Source organism: Poromitra crassiceps (genome assembly GCF_964638095.1).
Source record: "Poromitra crassiceps genome assembly, chromosome: 5".
In the NCBI taxonomy this organism is placed as follows: domain Eukaryota; kingdom Metazoa; phylum Chordata; class Actinopteri; order Beryciformes; family Melamphaidae; genus Poromitra; species Poromitra crassiceps.
In genome coordinates, this window is record NC_139642.1 from 24,969,772 (window position 1) to 24,987,561 (window position 17,790).

Genomic DNA, 17,790 nt, shown 5'->3' on the forward strand with positions numbered 1-17,790 from the left:
TTATGAAAATAATCGTTAGTGGCAGAGCCCTACTGCTAAGAGAAGAAATCGGAGCAGAGGGAAGGGGGAGTGCGAGACTCTTGACAGACAGAAGGAATCCAGGACAAACTGGCACGGCCAGTCCATCAACAAATACGGGGCCAAAGCACAGAATGACCACAGACAAGCAGTTGCGTTTCAAACAAAAGAAAACATCACTCTGATGACAAAGCGTGATTGCTGGCACCTCTTCAGACGATGAACACTCAAAGCTGTGTGCCGTCAAACACGGGGGCTTTCTCTCTGGGCTCGTTTGGCTAACCTGACCTGAGCCGTGACCTTTGACCCGCCCGAGGACGAGCTCTTACGCAACGCCGGCGGCCTCCACAATGGCTCCGGCCGTGTGGACGGAGATGGTGTGTGACGGGGGCTTTGCTCTGCCACTTAGGAAGGAGCGGACGCCTTTAATGACTAAATCAAGCGGAGCTAACGCTCTGGCAGGGCACAAACACACAGCTTCTGCCAAAAATAGACGAGCGAGTGTAGTGTGTCTGCGGGTGTGTGTGTGAAAATATGAAAAGCATGCGCTGCGCTCGCTAACGCGCGCGCGCGCGCCAACGACACACCGTGGAACCCAGATGGACAAGCGTGTGGCATACTGTGTGCCATCCCTGGCTCTCCTTTTCCTGTTCCAACGCCCGATGAAGACGAGCAGAGGCCATCTGAGGCGCGAGCGGGCCTGGCTTCCTGTCGGAGACAGGATGGGGAAGTGGGGGAGAAAGACGAGGGGGCTCCTGGGAGCGCGAGGAGCCAGAGAGAGAGGCACACGTTGCGGTAACCTTTGACCCGGCTCAGTGCGGCTTCCCGTCCGAGGCGTGGTAGAACTGTGGGAAAGGGAGTGTGTGTGTGTGTACAGTCAATGTCTTGTACATGTAGTACATATAGTCATCATGTACTGTATGGAGCTGCTAAAACCACCTTTAACTCAAATTCCCTTTGCAGTGGTTTTGTTTCAGAGGGGTTTTGCACAGTGCCAAGAACAACATTCTTGAGTAAACACTGAAATCTAATTTAATTTAATGTCATTTTTCAACATATTGAATTCCGGCGCAAATTTTTTAAACGTCAGCTTCCCTCCAAAGAGAATGCTACTGTATGTGCTCTGAAAAGCCCATATCAGGCCAACCCTGGGCACATACGTATGTGTGTGAAATGTGTGTCTCTCCGTGGTATTTTAAGATCCTACAATCTATTTTCGGTGCTGGCAGTTATCCAGTTGTGTTGATGTAATCTGTTCCCTCTGCATGGCATGTAGCTGTAGCGTAACAGCAGGACATCTGGATCACACACACACACACACACACGTGGCAAACGTATGCGGCCGTGCACGCGACGCGTACACACATTACGCATACTTTGAGGACAACGAGTCCTTCCATGCAAATGGGATCCAAACAGGGAAATAGGAGTGTAAATCACGGTGCTACAGAGGCCAGCTATAAAACCCTGTGACGACAGGTCTGTGTGACCAGGGGCACCGCTGGGCCAGATGGGAGGCAAGTGGCACCGCAGAGCAGCAGAGATCTCAGGCCTAACGGAGCAGATTGATCATTCATTTGTCACTCAATTAGCCTATTTCACATCCCACAACCAAATCAGACATTTTGTGTCTAAAAGGCAGGAAGTAAAACAGGTGCAAGCAAGACACTGATTAGACACCTTCCAGTTGGGCTGCTTGTTAGATTGACGCCTGAACACCTAAATGGGTCCAGTCCCAGCCGGGGCTCTAATCAGTGTCTTGCTTTGCAACTGCTTTACTTACTGCCTTTTAGACACACAAACATGGCTGATTTGGGTGGGATGTGAAATAGTACAGCACTAACGCTAATGCTAGAGTCATTCCTGCATTGTAAAACATTTGGGTGGCGCTTAACATACGCAGAACTGAAGTTGAGCCTCACGCTGAAGTTGAGCTCACGCTTAACTGGTCACACAAGAAGCACTCTCTTTTCCTCTGCGCCTCGCTCGGCGCGCCTTGAGCCCGCCCACAACTTCCATTGACTTCATGCCTGGCAGCTTCACGCTTCACACTTAGAAAATAGGACTGAATCCTGAATGAGCGCGGCTTGAGCGCGGCTTGAGCGTACCTTGAGCAAGGCATGCTCCGTGCTCCGTGCTCCGTTACCGGTGCTAAAACGATAAGTTTCGGTACCGGTGCCTGAAAGGGTACTTTTAGTTTAAAGCGAGAAAAAACAATCAAAACATGAAAGACACTTTTTTTTAATTATTGCAAACGCAAAGAAATTGAAAAATATACGAATAAATAAGAAATCAAACCTGAGTCAACTACAATAATTTAACAGTGAATAACAGTTGCAATAAGAGTTACTAATAAATAACAGCAAAAAGAAATATCAAGTGCAGACTTCTACTCATCTACAAATTATTTTACTTCAACAGTTCTTTTGCCCAAATAGAACCATGTCTGCTTCTCTGTAATATATGACTGCTCTCCTGACTTCATCAGCATTTGATACTTATTAGTGGCATGGGAGAGGAAAGTGGCGGCGCGTCATACAGAGGATTTAGAGCGCCGTGCTCCAAACCATCATGTTAGTGAAGGCGTGTGCTCCAAACCATCATGTTAGTGAAGGCGTGTGCTCCAAACCATCATGTTAGTGAAGGCGTGTGCTCCAAACCATCATGTTAGTGGAGGCGTGTGCTCCAAACCATCATGTTAGTGGAGGCGTGTGCTCCAAACCATCATGTTAGTGAAGGCGTGTGCTCCAAACCATCATGTTAGTGAAGGCGTGTGCTCCAAACCATCATGTTAGTGAAGGCGTGTGCTCCAAACCATCATGTTAGTGGAGGCGTGTGCTCCAAACCATCATGTTAGTGAAGGCGTGTGCTCCAAACCATCATGTTAGTGAAGGCGTGTGCTCCAAACCATCATGTTAGTGGAGGCGTGTGCTCCAAACCATCATGTTAGTGGAGGCGTGTGCTCCAAACCATCATGTTAGTGGAGGCGTGTGCTCCAAACCATCATGTTAGTGGAGGCGTGTGCTCCAAACCATCATGTTAGTGAAGGCGTGTGCTCCAAACCATCATGTTAGTGGAGGCGTGTGCTCCAAACCATCATGTTAGTGGAGGCGTGTGCTCCAAACCATCATGTTAGTGAAGGCGTGTGCTCCAAACCATCATGTTAGTGAAGGCGCGTGTGGAAGGTTTCCGAGCACCGAAGGGCAGATATTTCACTCAGCAGCTCTGGCATGCGTGGTCCGGTAGCTACCGGTTGTAAAGGAACCGGTCGGTGCCACAGTTGTACCGGGTTTGTTTTGTTTTTTATACCCAACCCGAGTGTACACCAGACACGTTTTTGATTGTTTTTTTTTACATCCATAAGCCTCGGAGCCGAAAACAAAGCCATTTCATTCAGTGCTGCTGCTGCTGTGTCCACTGGGTGGGTGCGGACGTGGTGTGGGAGCCCCACTTGAGCCGGGGCAGTATTTTCTGCTTCTGACCTATTTTTGTCATGACTCAGTGGAAATCACTGTTTTGACTCAGAGGTCTATCTCTCTATAGAATAGAGACATAGAACCAACTAAAATGATTTGCACTTATCAAACAAATGTTCCATTTTGAATGAATGAATGCTGACAGAATTTTGTCCTCAAGTGGTGCTGTAGCCTGGTTTGTTTGTTGTGCTAGCTCTGTGCCTATAAAAGCATATACTGTATAAAGTAACGTCTTTATTGTGCCAACACATCACTTTCCTGATTGAAGTCACTGACTGAAATGAAAAAGATGTGAGGGAGGAAGAGACCAATTATAATAGTTTAAATCAGTGGTGCTCAAACTTCTTCATGTCGAGGACCCCTAAGATGACACAAATTAGACCACGGACCCCCATTTGATAAGATTTTGTCGCAGGGACCCCCATCTGATAAGATTTTTGCTTTTAGATGTTTTATTAGAGAAAGTGTGTGAAACCCCTGAGCAACACAGTCATATACATTCTGTCATTGTGTTACTTCTGAATGGAATTATAGCGACAATAAATTATTCCCATTTTTGCATTTCACCTTGAGAAGCCCTGGTTTAAATAAAGATACAGTCCGGGTGATGCATGGTTCATAGGGGTGGGGGAAAAAATCGATACACCATAGTATCGCGATATTTTGCCTGACGATATTGTATCGATATTTTGCCATGCCAGGCCACCGGGCTGCTATAAATTTTAGTTCCAAGGCCAGCAGTAAACAAACGGTAGCATATTTTCATTTTGTTTTAACAGTAACAGTTTTGTCATAACAGTAATTTACAAATTCCCCAGTTACTGAATGGGCTGCACAAGATGTTTTGTGCAAGTGAAGTGAAGTTGCATTGTTCAAAACTACCTAAGTACAGTAGTCCACACACACATCCAGTTAAGGTGGACTGTAAGTAGACTGTAACAAACAGTTCAGTTTGTGAGGTGCAAGCAACTATGACATGACTTTATGAAAGTTGTTGGTCTGTCTACTTGACAATGTTTCTGCAATAAAATGGTTGAAGTCAGATGTACAGACTGGACAATTGTTCTTATATAAACCAGATGTTGACAAGGTTTTGCTTTGGGGACATCATTTGCAGTTGAAAAAGTAAGAAATCGCAATATATTGAAATATCGCAATATTCAATATATCGCAATATTCAATATATCGCAATATCGGCGATATCGCAATACTATCGTATCGTGACTCAAGTATCGTTTTAGTATCGTATCGTGGGCATCTGGTGATTCCCACCCCTAATGGCTCACCCTGTCACTCACTGCACCCAACTGCAGCAAGTGGCAAAAACACTGAAGAGAAACTCAACGTTTGGCTGTCGCCGCCCTGCTGCATCCACGCTGTAAACGCTACGGGTGGACATGATATTACCCGCGACCCCAATGTGACGGATCTGGAATGCAACTTTATGGATAACTTGGACAATTGACAACAATGTTATAATGAAACAGCTGAAAACAATGTGTAGCCTATTTATGGTTTCCAAAGTAATTCAAATACAAAAAGGGGAAAAAACAAAAGATTTGTACATGTCGCATTTATCATAATATAATTCAATCTAAAAAAAAATGTACATGTCAATAACAAAGTGGGCAAATCCTTTTGAAAACGGTTGTCTTGTGAAAGTGGAACAGCAGGGGCTGACAAAAGCCAGACCGGCTGCACCACCTAAGCCTCTTTTGGAGCCAGGAAAAACCCTGGTTACGGGTTTGATATTTGTCTGTCCCAGCTGTCAACAGACTCAAATGGTAAGAGTTGACAACTTTGTCATGCTGATGGGCATGCCGACAGACTGGTAGCAATGCTAGCCACTCAGCTGTGCCCCTCAAGCACCCAGATGACAAGTGTATATAAATCTCTAGGACTGGACTATTGGAGGAACTGCTGTAAAGCGGACTTGTGTCCAGCTTTGGCTCCGGCCGAGGTACAGTAAATGTGCTGTGACAGAGTGTGTGTGTGTGTCAGTTGCCTCAGGGTGTCCTCCTGTCTGCCTGGCACTGGCTTCCATGACTCTGGAATTTTCCGTAGAAAGATCGGAGTTCACACAGACACACACACATGCTCTCATGCACACACATATACACACACACACACTCCTGAGAGACCGGCTGTGTTGAGCTCAAGTGTAACATAGCCTCTCCGATCACAAGACGGTGACCTCAACACAGCACCATGCCAGAGCAGCTGATGCCTACCGGAGGGGTGTACTACTCTGGACAGGACAACCACTTACTGTACATAACGCACGCACACATGAGCAGGGACCTTCGAACAAGCTGCACAATTGTGATGCGTTATGGTTTGTGTGTCAAAACAACACAGTCAGCGATTAATTAATTCTGATCTCCAGTCACTGATCAACATGAATATAAACACAAATCTATTCAATCAATCCATTATTTTCACTGTCTCCTCAAAAGACCACGCCTTCATGTCACTTTCTGAAATACATTCATAGGATAGGATCATCATTATTATACTTCGGGGGGGGGGGGGGGGGGTGGTGGCCCTAAAATAATATCGCATTATTTCTGGGTATTTCTGGGGTAACGATATTCTTGACGATATGACAAAACACTGACAAGAACATACAATTGCGACAAAATAAGTGTTGTAGTTTTATATGTCGGCATAAACCTAACAGTTTAAATAGGTCAAATATGACTGTGGTTTGTTGTACATGCTCTTTGTAACCAAAGCACTTCCACACTGAAGTCACTTCCCTCTTTGGAATGAACACCTCCACCGTGGAGCGGTCAGCCATCATGCTGGTTGTTGCTGTGCGTACCTCGTACCACAGCACAGCGTAACGGTGTGACGTCATTAGTTACATCAACAAGCCAGAATGTTGCCATGATCACAATATCACGATATTAATTTTTGACAATAGGAGTAATGAACTGTAACGATATATCGATCGGGCAGGGCACACCCCTAATTATACTTATGCATCCTATGAAGAGGCTATTTCATAAAGATTGAACCCATTGATACCTGATGCAGCATTTGCGTGTATACATCCCTCATTTGTGCGTGTATCCCTTTAAGACCGCGAACCGCGTCACGCAGTTCGCGGTCTTAAAGGGATACACACACAAATGCTGCATCAGGTATCGATGGGTCAAGTCAGCCTAAAAAAGCTGGGTTAAGCTTAATTTATACTTATTAGAAAGTGTCGCTCAGCACATGGTCGCAGACGAAAAATAAAGTGTCGCTCGTGTTGCTGCATTTATGCTTCTCTCCTCGGCTCAACGGTCACGTGACGCTATAGACAGAGGGAGGCAGAGAACTAGTGCAGACAGCCAAGAGAGGGAATGCTGTCAGTGAACCCACGTCGGAGGCAAGATGTAACTGCAGCCGCATATAACGACACAACCACACAACTCACCTCCTCTCTCTCTGGGAAGTTGGTCACGTTGTTCTTTGTGATTTTCACGAAGTCATCCATCAAGGACAGGCTGATCAAAATAGCGGGGAGTGGGACACGTTCATTCATTTCATTTCAGCGAAAACTAAAACAAGGAAGTCAAGCGCGTGCCCGTCTATATAGCCAATCAGACTTGCGCAACATTATGTGACGTAGTCAGCGACACTAGAAATTTCACTAGGTAGCAGACACTGCTCGCCGACACTTGAAAGTGTCGACTCAAGTCCTCATTTCTGTCGGCGACCGTTTCAAAAGTGTCGGCAGACAAAGCATAAATTGGGCTTTACTCTTGCACAAACTGTACTGAGTTCATACGTTTTCCCTCCTCTGTATCCCTGAATATATTGTTGCGTCAATTTGTCAGAATATCATTCAAGATACTTTTAAGAGCAAAATTAGAAATCTTTCAAATCCTATCAAGATGAAGAACAATACAAAAATCCTAATGTTTGTCAAACATGATTGTGCGTGGACATTGTCCTGAAGACAACACATTTCTGTTTTGAATGTTTTTATGCAAGCCACTTATGGGGGGGGGGGGGGGGGGGGGGTTGGGACAAACAATACGCAAAGCAGCAGACACATAAACACCAATGGGGCGATGGAGTATGGCAGCATCAATACTTGCATTGGCAGTGTTGAAATTTGAGGGCATAAATGTGAGAAGAACCAACGCTGAAGGCATATGGATGAAGTTCATGTCACTAAATGGAAAACATTGCTCTCACGTGCTGAGCTCCTTGTTAACTTGGCTTTATTGTGTTTCTCTTTAGTTACTTCAGGCTGTGGATGGTGGTAACAACAATAACAGGACCTTTTGTGTGAGGCGGCTAACACGTATGAGTACATTATTTCACTATTCATTTAGGTTGATAGTGGAGCCGCGCCTATTATCCGCCTATTATCTTTTCTCATTGTGGGCCTTGGTTTGTATTGTGATTTGTTGATTGCCTGTTAGCTACGTAATCAAAGTGTTTCCGAAGCTAAGTGTTAGCTAGCATTTGTTTAAGTTTCCCTGTAATCATAGCAAGCTACCTTTGTTATGGTTACTGTGCTGACACTGTGGCGTGGACGGTGGAAGCGTCAGGAAGCCTTATTGTTCATAAAGACTTTATTGGAGCACCTATTCTTTTGTGTGCATGTGTGTGTGTGTGTGTGTGTGTGTGTGTGTGTGTGAGAGAGATGGAAAAGGATGTCTCACAGGGAAATAATCCCTCAAAAGATAGGTTTGACGTTTTTTCGTTTTTAACAACGCATGTAGACAGTGGTAAATGGACTATAACTGCATTGTCCTGTTCCCCTCTAATCAATGCCATGAAATCTGTTTTATTTTTTTCCAAATTCCGTTTTAATTTTAATTGACGTGATATTTTTTCTTTTTTTGACGACTTGGCTCTCTCAGACAGCCTCTTCGACATGTTTCTCAAGGTGAAAACTAAGTTGTGAGGTGCAGTAAGTGTCCCACGCAAGACCGACCCCCCCCCCTCAAAACACCCCAATCAAAAACTGAATCATTTCTCTAGGCCTATTTTACAATTATGAAATCATTTAGGTGAATACGATCATTAGATCTACTTCTTATTTTGATAATTAGGCCTACTTTTATCAATTTCAGCCAATTATGGAAAAGTCTGCAATATTCCACATTTTACAGTTGATTCCATTTTTATTACCAAATTCCGTGATTCCGTCCGTTTTTTCCCGTTTTGCTGAAATCATATGGCCCTAAAGTCCAAACCAGCCTTAATGTAGAAGTACAAAGTATACTGTATGGAGGCTAGTCAGACTGGGATTATTGGGAGCTGTAAGGATCTTATACACAAGCTGATGTCAAAGTAACGCTTGCCCTCCTGTCCTGTATGAACATTGAGTGTGTTTACATGCGCACACAATAATCAGATCATTGAGAATGATCAGGTAATCGGGCAATCATCGGATTTCCGCATTTACATTCTGCACTTTGGTAAAATAGCGGGAACTCACCTCAGGAGAGCGTGAGTAGACGTAGAGATTGGGCCGTGCACTGAATAAAACTGATGATTCAGCAGAAAGGGAGGCGTGTTCATCGGATTTATCATAAACCCATAATGGCCTTTATGTGAAATTGAAGGATGCATATTAGCTATACAGTTCCAATGTCGTTCTGCTTTATTAACATCAACCCATTGAATAGCAGCCTATGCCCACAACAAGCATGGCTGTCTGTTATCGACTCAAGCTGAGACTACACAGCGTTTGGACTTTGGCGGAGGGCACCACTGCCAGGGAAAGGTGTGTGCTGGATTTACTACATAAGACAAAACCACCGCATGCGAAGTGTGAATGCATGGTGCATGTAAATAAAATGATGTTTGTTATTCATAGCGTTTCAGGTAGTCTTTGCAATGGTGCACGTGTGTTCATATTGCGATGGCGATGAAAATACGATTTATCGTGCAGCCCAACGGGTCGGGCACATCATGAGACAAGCACTTACAAGATGGATTTTCAGACCATGAGAGGCACAGGAACTGGCACAGGGAATAGGAACAGAAGACAACCCACAATTGCAGAACCAAAATGATCGCCAGCCTCCCAGCTAGCCGTAAAAAACAAACAAACAAACAAAAAAAAAACATTTGCCCTCAATGCACCCTCAACCACACAAAGCTCCGTTTCAAACAAACATGTTCGGCAAAATGTGTTGCGTTGAATTCAATTTAGTTCAATTAGAAAATGAGCAAGCAAGAATGACAACATAAGCAATATTCAGCATCAAGGCACCAACAGTCCCACAAAGTGATGAGGAGAGCCGCAAATCCTTTCCTTTTCCTTTCCTTTCACCATCTTATTAGCCAATTGGAGTCTTAGAATAGGCGTAAGGAGGAACAGGAGGAATGATGGCTGGTTACCCGCCAAGGAGACTGTTCAAAGGAAAACTCCCCCCCAAGTCATTTCTCAACCTGCTGATAGACAAGGAAGTCTACGGGGCTATTGGACAACCTCTGTCGTCCAAGAACAAGACGAGCCCTGCTTTCTCCAAAACATCTCAGGGCCAACATCATCTGTGTCCACGAACTTGAGTGGCACCACCCAAAATGGGTCGCTATAGTCTTGTTGATTTTGGAGACATCTTTGGTGCAGAGCGGTCATCATCGCTGTGCTGTTTTTGCACTGCAGTTGCCCACAGATCACCTGTCAATCCAACAGTGTGGCCACGGTGCCGTGACGTCTTTCTCCCACTATTTCCTCTCGATGAAGTTTGTGTTTCTCTAAGTACCGCTCTCTCGCTCTTTTTTTGGCTCTTCAGCCATGGTGGCTATCGTCGCCGCTCATGTTAACTACCCAGTTCTATTTATTCCAAACAAGCTGCCGTTACTGGAAAATTCAAACGCATGACTTCCCGTGTATGAGAGGGTAGTTCCCAGTAAAGAGCCACAGCAGCAGGTGTTTCAAAACAGCAAATGTAACAGCTTGCATGACCTGGCTAGGGGTTCAATCACCGTTGGTTTATTATCAGGGGGTGGCCAAACTGTTGTGGTTGTGGGCCACATACAGGAAAATATAAGGAGTCTTCAACCGGTTTAGACTGGGGGGGGAATGTTTTTAGAGTAGAAAACCCCCATGCCATCAAAAATTCATTTTCTACCTAAATAAATATATGACACATAGTAGTTTATTGATGTGCTCTCTACTCACCTATTACAATGAGTATTTCTGTATCTTTTCAATTTCTGTGCACGGGTTAAGACAGAGATAATTTAACCAAAAATCAGTATTAGAAATGTTAAAAAAAACATGCAAAATAGACCAGGCCAGGGCACAGAAGTATAACGCCTTTTCGCTTAAAAAAAGGGGGGGGGGCATTTTCTCGTTTTTGGTTTAAAACGGAAAGACAAACAGACCCGTTTTCTCCTTTCTAGTTTACAATGGAAAATGGAAAATCAACCCTCGTCTTTAAGTGGCCAGTGGCCGTAGTTTGGCCACCCCTGGTTTATATGGTTCATATAAATAAATGCCTGTTTGGTTACTTTATATACTGATATGTCATGGATGAGACAGAGTACTTCAACTCTGAAGCCACATGTATTAGTGTCAGCAGTGGAAAAGTAGCACAAGTACATGCCTAAATGGCTATGGAAATAATTGTTTCGTGCCAAAATGCTTTATAGGAGTGTCTGGTTTCAGGGCCCTAAGGTAGGTCTGGGAAGGATTAAATAGTCCCCTAATTATTTTTGGACAATTTGCAATCAAAAATTCGTCTTTTCTTTTACTTTTTTTTTTTTCAAACGAAAGTCAGTGATTAGTCGTCACTTTTCTCTGAAGCTACTGGCTCAGTAATTTTAATTAAAAAAAAATCCAAAATAATTATGAGACTACTGTATTTAATCCTTCCAGAAATAATCAGCCAGAAATGCCAGAAAAGAGAAAATCTTCCCTGCAATGAAAGCACAAATACAGGTGGAAATAAATTTTGGGTCACAAGAATAATCCTGTTGAAAATGTGGGCCCCACACATTCCACACATTTAGTTGAGTCACATTCTGTACGTTAATTGATGTATCACTAATGAGGCAGATCAGGACGGGATGTTTAACTGTATTATAAAAACGGCGAGGTCTAACACACAACTGGGGGGGAAATACTGTCAAGTAGGATTTTGTGATTTGTGTATTTTGTGTTGTGTATAGCCAGCCTTCCTTATAATAACTCTCCATTATTCACTTTCAAATGCATCCTTCTACGATTCAAACATAATGAGGCTAAACCCAGAGTCGTGTATATAGAAGAGTCGCGACATCTCCATTCACTCCAATGGACCAGTTTTTTACTCTCAAGAGTTCCAGGAATTAAGGTTCTGGATTAAGCAGCACTGTCGAGTTGCAGAAAAATGGACAGTTTGTGTTGTAGTTTGATTTTTTTTATTGAATCAAATTGTACATGATCAGCTTTATTTTAGCATTCAAAAGTAGCGCGAGACCCATTCGTGGCTGTTCATTGGCTAATGAGTCACGCATTTTGGTCCTCCACTGACGCCACTCTCTCTCTAGAGGACACTTAGCTAAACCTAAACAGAGGGGATTGGGTCCATGGTGTAACGTCTAATTTAGACGTTACACCATGGACCCCAAAGCACAAGCTCTAAAGCAGGAAGCTGGGGTGAACGAGTGCATCTTGGATGTGCTCATCTGTTCTAACACACAGTGGCGTGGTGATATAATGTATGAGGTTAGCTTGCATCAACAGGTGACACAGATTAAAGCACCCATGGGGGCGGAATGCCCGCAGCTTAACCCACAGCATGTGAGGGAGTTTAACACACACACACACACACACACACACACACACACACACACACACACACACACACATACAGTACATATACTTATACACACACACACACGTCCTGGTCCAGAAGATGCATCAAAGCTATCTGTAGCCAAGCCTACATTTTTGCAATAGCCTGGCCTTCTCCAAGCTGCTTGGTACAAAGCCAGCAGTGCGGTTAGCATGTGTGTGTGTGTGTGTGTGTGTCAGACATAATGTCATAAAGGCATCACAGCGTCATACACACAGTAAGAGAAGGTCAGAGCAGGTCAGCACAAGTGCTTCCACTGTATGACTGCGTTATGCACACGCACACAAACACACACTGATGAAAACAGCCAGTGTGAGTCAGCGTGTGCTTGTGCTTGTGTGCGTGTGTGTGTGTGGGGTAATGACTCAGTTGAGTGTGTGTGTCAGTGTCAGGGTGGGCGTACTAGTAAGGCTGGGGATATACTAACTACACTACTGGGTTCCAGACTGTGACCAAGAGGATTGGTCGCAAAATGCAGTTATTTATTGAGTGTGTGTGCACGCGAGTTAAAATTTCACCTGGTTGCATTTGGTGCGTAATGCAAATATGTGCCCCTCTGGCATGCACAGGTACTGCAGTGTTTCCCTCTGGCATGCACAGGTACTGCAGTGTTTCCCACACACATAGAAAACTTTGTGGCGGGCTGCAACAACCTCAGCAATGGCAGCAACTTTTTTTTTTTCAGTATTAAATTGCATGTAGCACATTAATTTGATCTCAGCCCAATTGCTCCATGAGCTCTCTCTCCCTCTCTCGCTCTCTCTCACCCCCCCCCCCCTCCCGCGCACTCTCTGTTGGTCGGTATCTCTCTGTCATATCCACTCTCTCTCTCTGTCTCTCTCGCTCACTTGCTCCAAATGCGATGTTTTATCCTCATACATCGCCAAAGACCTCTCTGCTGCTATAATGCTTGGGCCATATATTACACCCAGTGCAAGTGCAGGCATCATCTTTGCTAGTTTCCAGCACTCAAAATCTCACTTTTTCCCCCTTATAATTACCACTGGGTGGCTGAAACACGTCCTTTGATGTACTGACCCAGTGGTAAAAGGAAAAAATTGAGATTTTGAGTGCTTTAGAAAGATACGGCCAGTTGTTTCTGAACACAATTAGCACACATCATTCAGCATTATGTACAACCAGTGCAGGTTGCCACGTAAAGCCGTGTCCAGCCATGCAAAAATAACTAGAATGACCGCAACGCGGACTTATGCCTCCGCCATTAGTTCATTCTTGAGTCCAAATCGCCATTTGAGGCAAATTGGAAGAAATTCCGTGACCGTCAAGGCGCTCCTGTGATGTTGCGTTATGCCTCCCACACACTAGAGGATAAAAGGCCCGATTTAATGCCCGATTCCCCTCGGGGGGGCGTGGCCCGATTCGAGGCTAGTCTCAACCGATTTTTGTCAAAATAATTGTCAAGTGTCTGGTGTCAATAAATTATTGATTGAATCGGAGCCGGCCCGATCTCGAATCGGGCATATCAAACATGTTTGATATTTACGATGGCTGTCTCCCGACGGAACCCGCAATAGCCAATGAGAGCGAGCAGACCGGGACGCGTCGACGCGTCATACCCGGATGTTAATGCAGCGCTACGAGTTGTGGCAACAGCAGTGCCATGTAGCTCCTCTCTCCCCAGCATCCTCACAGCTTAAAACAGGGTGGACAGCGGCGGATGGCTCTCCAAACATGTGCCGAGCGGAGCGGTTTGTTTGCTTCAAGGGAGTGGATATGCTGTAATATGAGCTCTCAGACAGGACGCGAGGGTGTCCGCGCTGCTTGAAGTGGACCCGCCGCTCGGTGCATGTTTGGAGAGCCATCTGCTGTTGTCTGTGTGAAAAAATTGCGGTTTTGTGGGATATAAACAGCCTACAGTCTAGTTGCTGGAATCGCTGTGAGTCGGTACTTCAAACGGCTGGTGTGTGGTCTCGCAGTCTGGCCGAATCGTCTAGTGTGTGCGTTCAGGCGATTTTAATGTTAAAATCTGATGAAATTGTCCTTATGTCTGTGGTCTCTCATGTTTTTAAAATCGGTTAAGATTTGAAAATCCTCTAGTGTGTAGGCAGCTTACAGAGCTTGGAAATTGGGTGTGTGAGGTCACAGTGACCTTGAACTTTGACCACCAAAATGTAATCAGTTCATCCTTGAGTCGAAGTGGACGCTTGAGGCAAATTCGAAGAAATTCCATCAAGACATTCCTGAGATATCGCGTTAACAAGCTTGAAAATGGCATTTGAGAGGTCACAGTGACCTTGACCTTTGATAACCAAAATGGAAGTTTCAGTTCATCCTTGCTTCCAAGTCGATGTTTGAGCCAAATCAGAAGAAATTCTATCAAGCCGTTCTTGAGATATTGCGCTAACCCATTGATACCTGATGCAGCATTTGTGTGTGTATCCCTTTAAGACCGCGTTAACGCGGATCACGGTCTTAAAGGGATACCCACACAAATGAGGGATATACACGCAAATGCTGCATCAGGTATCAATGGGTTAACCAACTTGGGAATGGTGTTCGTGAGGTCACAGTGACCTTGAAGTTTGACCACCAAAATGTAATCAGTTCATCCTTGAGGCCAACTTAATGTTTGAGGCAAATTTTATGAAATTCCGTCAAGGCATTCGTGAGATATCGCGTTAACAAGCTGGAAAATGGCGTTTGAGAGGTCACAGTGACCTTGACCTTTGACCACCAAAATCGAATCAGTTCATCCTTGAGTCCAAGTCGATGTTTGAGACAAGTTTGATTAAATTCCGTCAAGGCGTTCCTGAGATATCGCGTTAACAAGCTTGAAAATGGCGTTCGAGAGCCCACCTTGACCTTTGACCACCCAAATCTAATCAGATCATCCTTGACTCTAAGTCGATGTTTGAGGCAAATTTGATGAAATTCCGTCAAGGCATTCATGAGATATCGCATTAACAAGCTGGAAAATGGCGGTTGAGAGGTCACAGTGACCTTGACCTTTGACCTTTGACCACCAAAATCTAATCAGTTCATCCTTGAGTCCAAGTCGATGTTTGAGACAAGTTTGATTAAATTCCGTCAAGGCATTCCTGAGATATCGCGTTAACAAGCTTGAAAATGGCGTTCGAGAGGTCACAGTGACCTTGACCTTTGACCTTTAACCACCAAAATCTAATCAGATCATCCTTGAGTCTAAGTCGATGTTTGAGGCAAATTTGATGAAATTCCGTCAAGGCGTTCCTCAGATATCGTGTTAACAAACATCGTACGTATGCACGTACGTACGGACAACCCGGATCCATAATGCCTCCGGCCTGGCTATCGCCGGCAGAGGCATAAAAAGTTCCATAGTGTTTCCTGTATAGTATGGTGCAGTGGTAGCGCTGCCGCCTCACAGCAAGAAGGTCCTGGGTTCGAGTCCCACCTGGGTCATGTTGGCACTGGGGGTGTTACTGTCTCCCCATGCCTTCGGTGCCTAGGTGGGTTATACTCCCCATGTTCTCCTCATGCTCACCTGGGGTTTCGTCCATATAAGAACCCCCCACTAAACACATGCAAGAAGATCCACAACATGCACGCTCCTATCAGACAACATGCACGCTCCTATCAGACAACATGCACGCTCCTATCAGACAACATGCACGCTCCTATCAGACAACATGCACGCTCCTATCAGACAACATGCACGCTCCTATCAGACAACATGCACGCTCCTATCAGACAACATGCACGCTCCTATCAGACAACATGCACGCTCCTATCTGCATTTGCGGACACAAATGAGGCAATATCTCCTCGACATTGCCTTGATGAGAGAGCAATGCAGCTTAAAAGGTGTCTCACGACAGCGGAGAGGCGTGTGTGCGCTTCTCTCTCTCCCTCCAGGCAGGCACCTGCATCAAGCTGTCCTCACTCGCTGATCAAAGGCAGTACTAAACGCTCCTCCTCGTTGGATTTATTTGTGGTAAGCATGAAAGCATTTTGGTTCACCTCGTCCTACTAGCGCCTTGGCTTTTACCTCCACTAAATCACGCTAGGGATGCCACAGTGTGGTGGACATCTTCCCAGCGGGTAATAAACACGTGACAAAAGAAAAAAAAACGCTCCAGAGCTCCTCAGCAGTCCTCACGGCCCAGATTTTTAATTTAACTGCTCTCAGTCCGACACACCTGTCAAGATAGTCACCAATACAAGCGTGGCAGGGATGTCAGGTAAACCACAGAGAATAGTTTGGAGCGGTTACGTTTGTCGGTCTATAAATTAGGCTACTCTAGTCCTTTCTCCCCCAGTCAGTCGGGCCCTCCCATCCCTGCTGCTGTGCTCAGCGCTCACAACACTGTCAGCCTCACATAACGTTACGCACTGGGGACAGACTCTCCTCCTGGAGAAAAGAAACTAACGTCGTTAGCGACAACTCTGGGGATTTTCTTCTGGCCATGGGATTAACATTACCAACAAGCAGCAGTAAGCCAGGCAATGACGATAGCTGAGTAGCATGTGCTTTTATCACAGCTAAGTCATCAATGCTACCTATTTACCATCAATGTTAGCGGAGGTTTAGCTAACCTATGGTATTAGCATCAATGCTAGCGGAGATGTAGCTCTGTTAAAACCACATTTCCAGAGATGGCAGTGGCAAAAGAATACACACAGGCTTAGATAAGGGTCTTACCTACATGTGTATGAGGGGGGATGGTGTTCACAACATGTACAACTAACGTTAAGTTACAGACTGGTTTGCCTAACTAGAGAGACAGCCAGGATAGGAGGGAGCGCTTGTAATATACACCAGCGCAGCTGAGCGCATGCTGAAACTGTCTCGAGCGGGCGGAGTTGAACTGTGTTAGCGGTGGGCATGTTATGTAATCGGTGCCTCACCACCATGTAACACCGGGAACACCTACTACCACGGCAAGCCAAATCTAGCTACTTTTTTTTATTATCAAAGCCCAAAGATACAATCATTTCCTAATCAAATTGTGTTTTTATTCAAATAACCACTATAGATAACAATACAAAAGGAAAATGATAACATTTAGAATTTTGGACGGTTTACACCGACTGTTGAAATAATTTTTCGGGATGGTTCCGGAGCGGCGATGTCATTCTGCTACTGCTGTTATTTTGGTGAATGTAATGCAAAAGTACTGTAATAACTAACCAGTTACTCTACACAGACAGTAATATTGTAAAGTAACTTATTACTTTCAAATGAAAGTAACTAGTAACTAGTAATATGTAGTATATTACATTTCCGGAACGAAGTAACGTGCCGCGGAAGCAAGTTGCAACACGGACCTTTTCTAGAAGCACACAGGAAGTGATCCAGGCTAGAGAGACAGGCTAACCATAGTTAGCACTTAGCAGGCTATCTGAAAGGAGAGCAACCAGCAGAGCGATGGAATTAACAATTAAATGGCTCTGCTATCAGGCGAGGGTGTATGATGTTGTCAGACCCGAAACACCCCACGACCCCAGTTAACATCACTGATGACGCGTCCCAGCGCATGCAGTAGTATGTATAC

The 17,790-nt window shown here is 44.9% G+C and overlaps 1 protein-coding gene across 1 annotated transcript in view; it reads right to left on the reverse strand.

Moving 5' to 3' along the window:
- The window catches only part of sik3 (SIK family kinase 3), a 61,856-nt gene that overhangs the window by 30,132 nt on the left and 13,934 nt on the right, over positions 1-17,790 (reverse strand). The window lies entirely within an intron of this gene.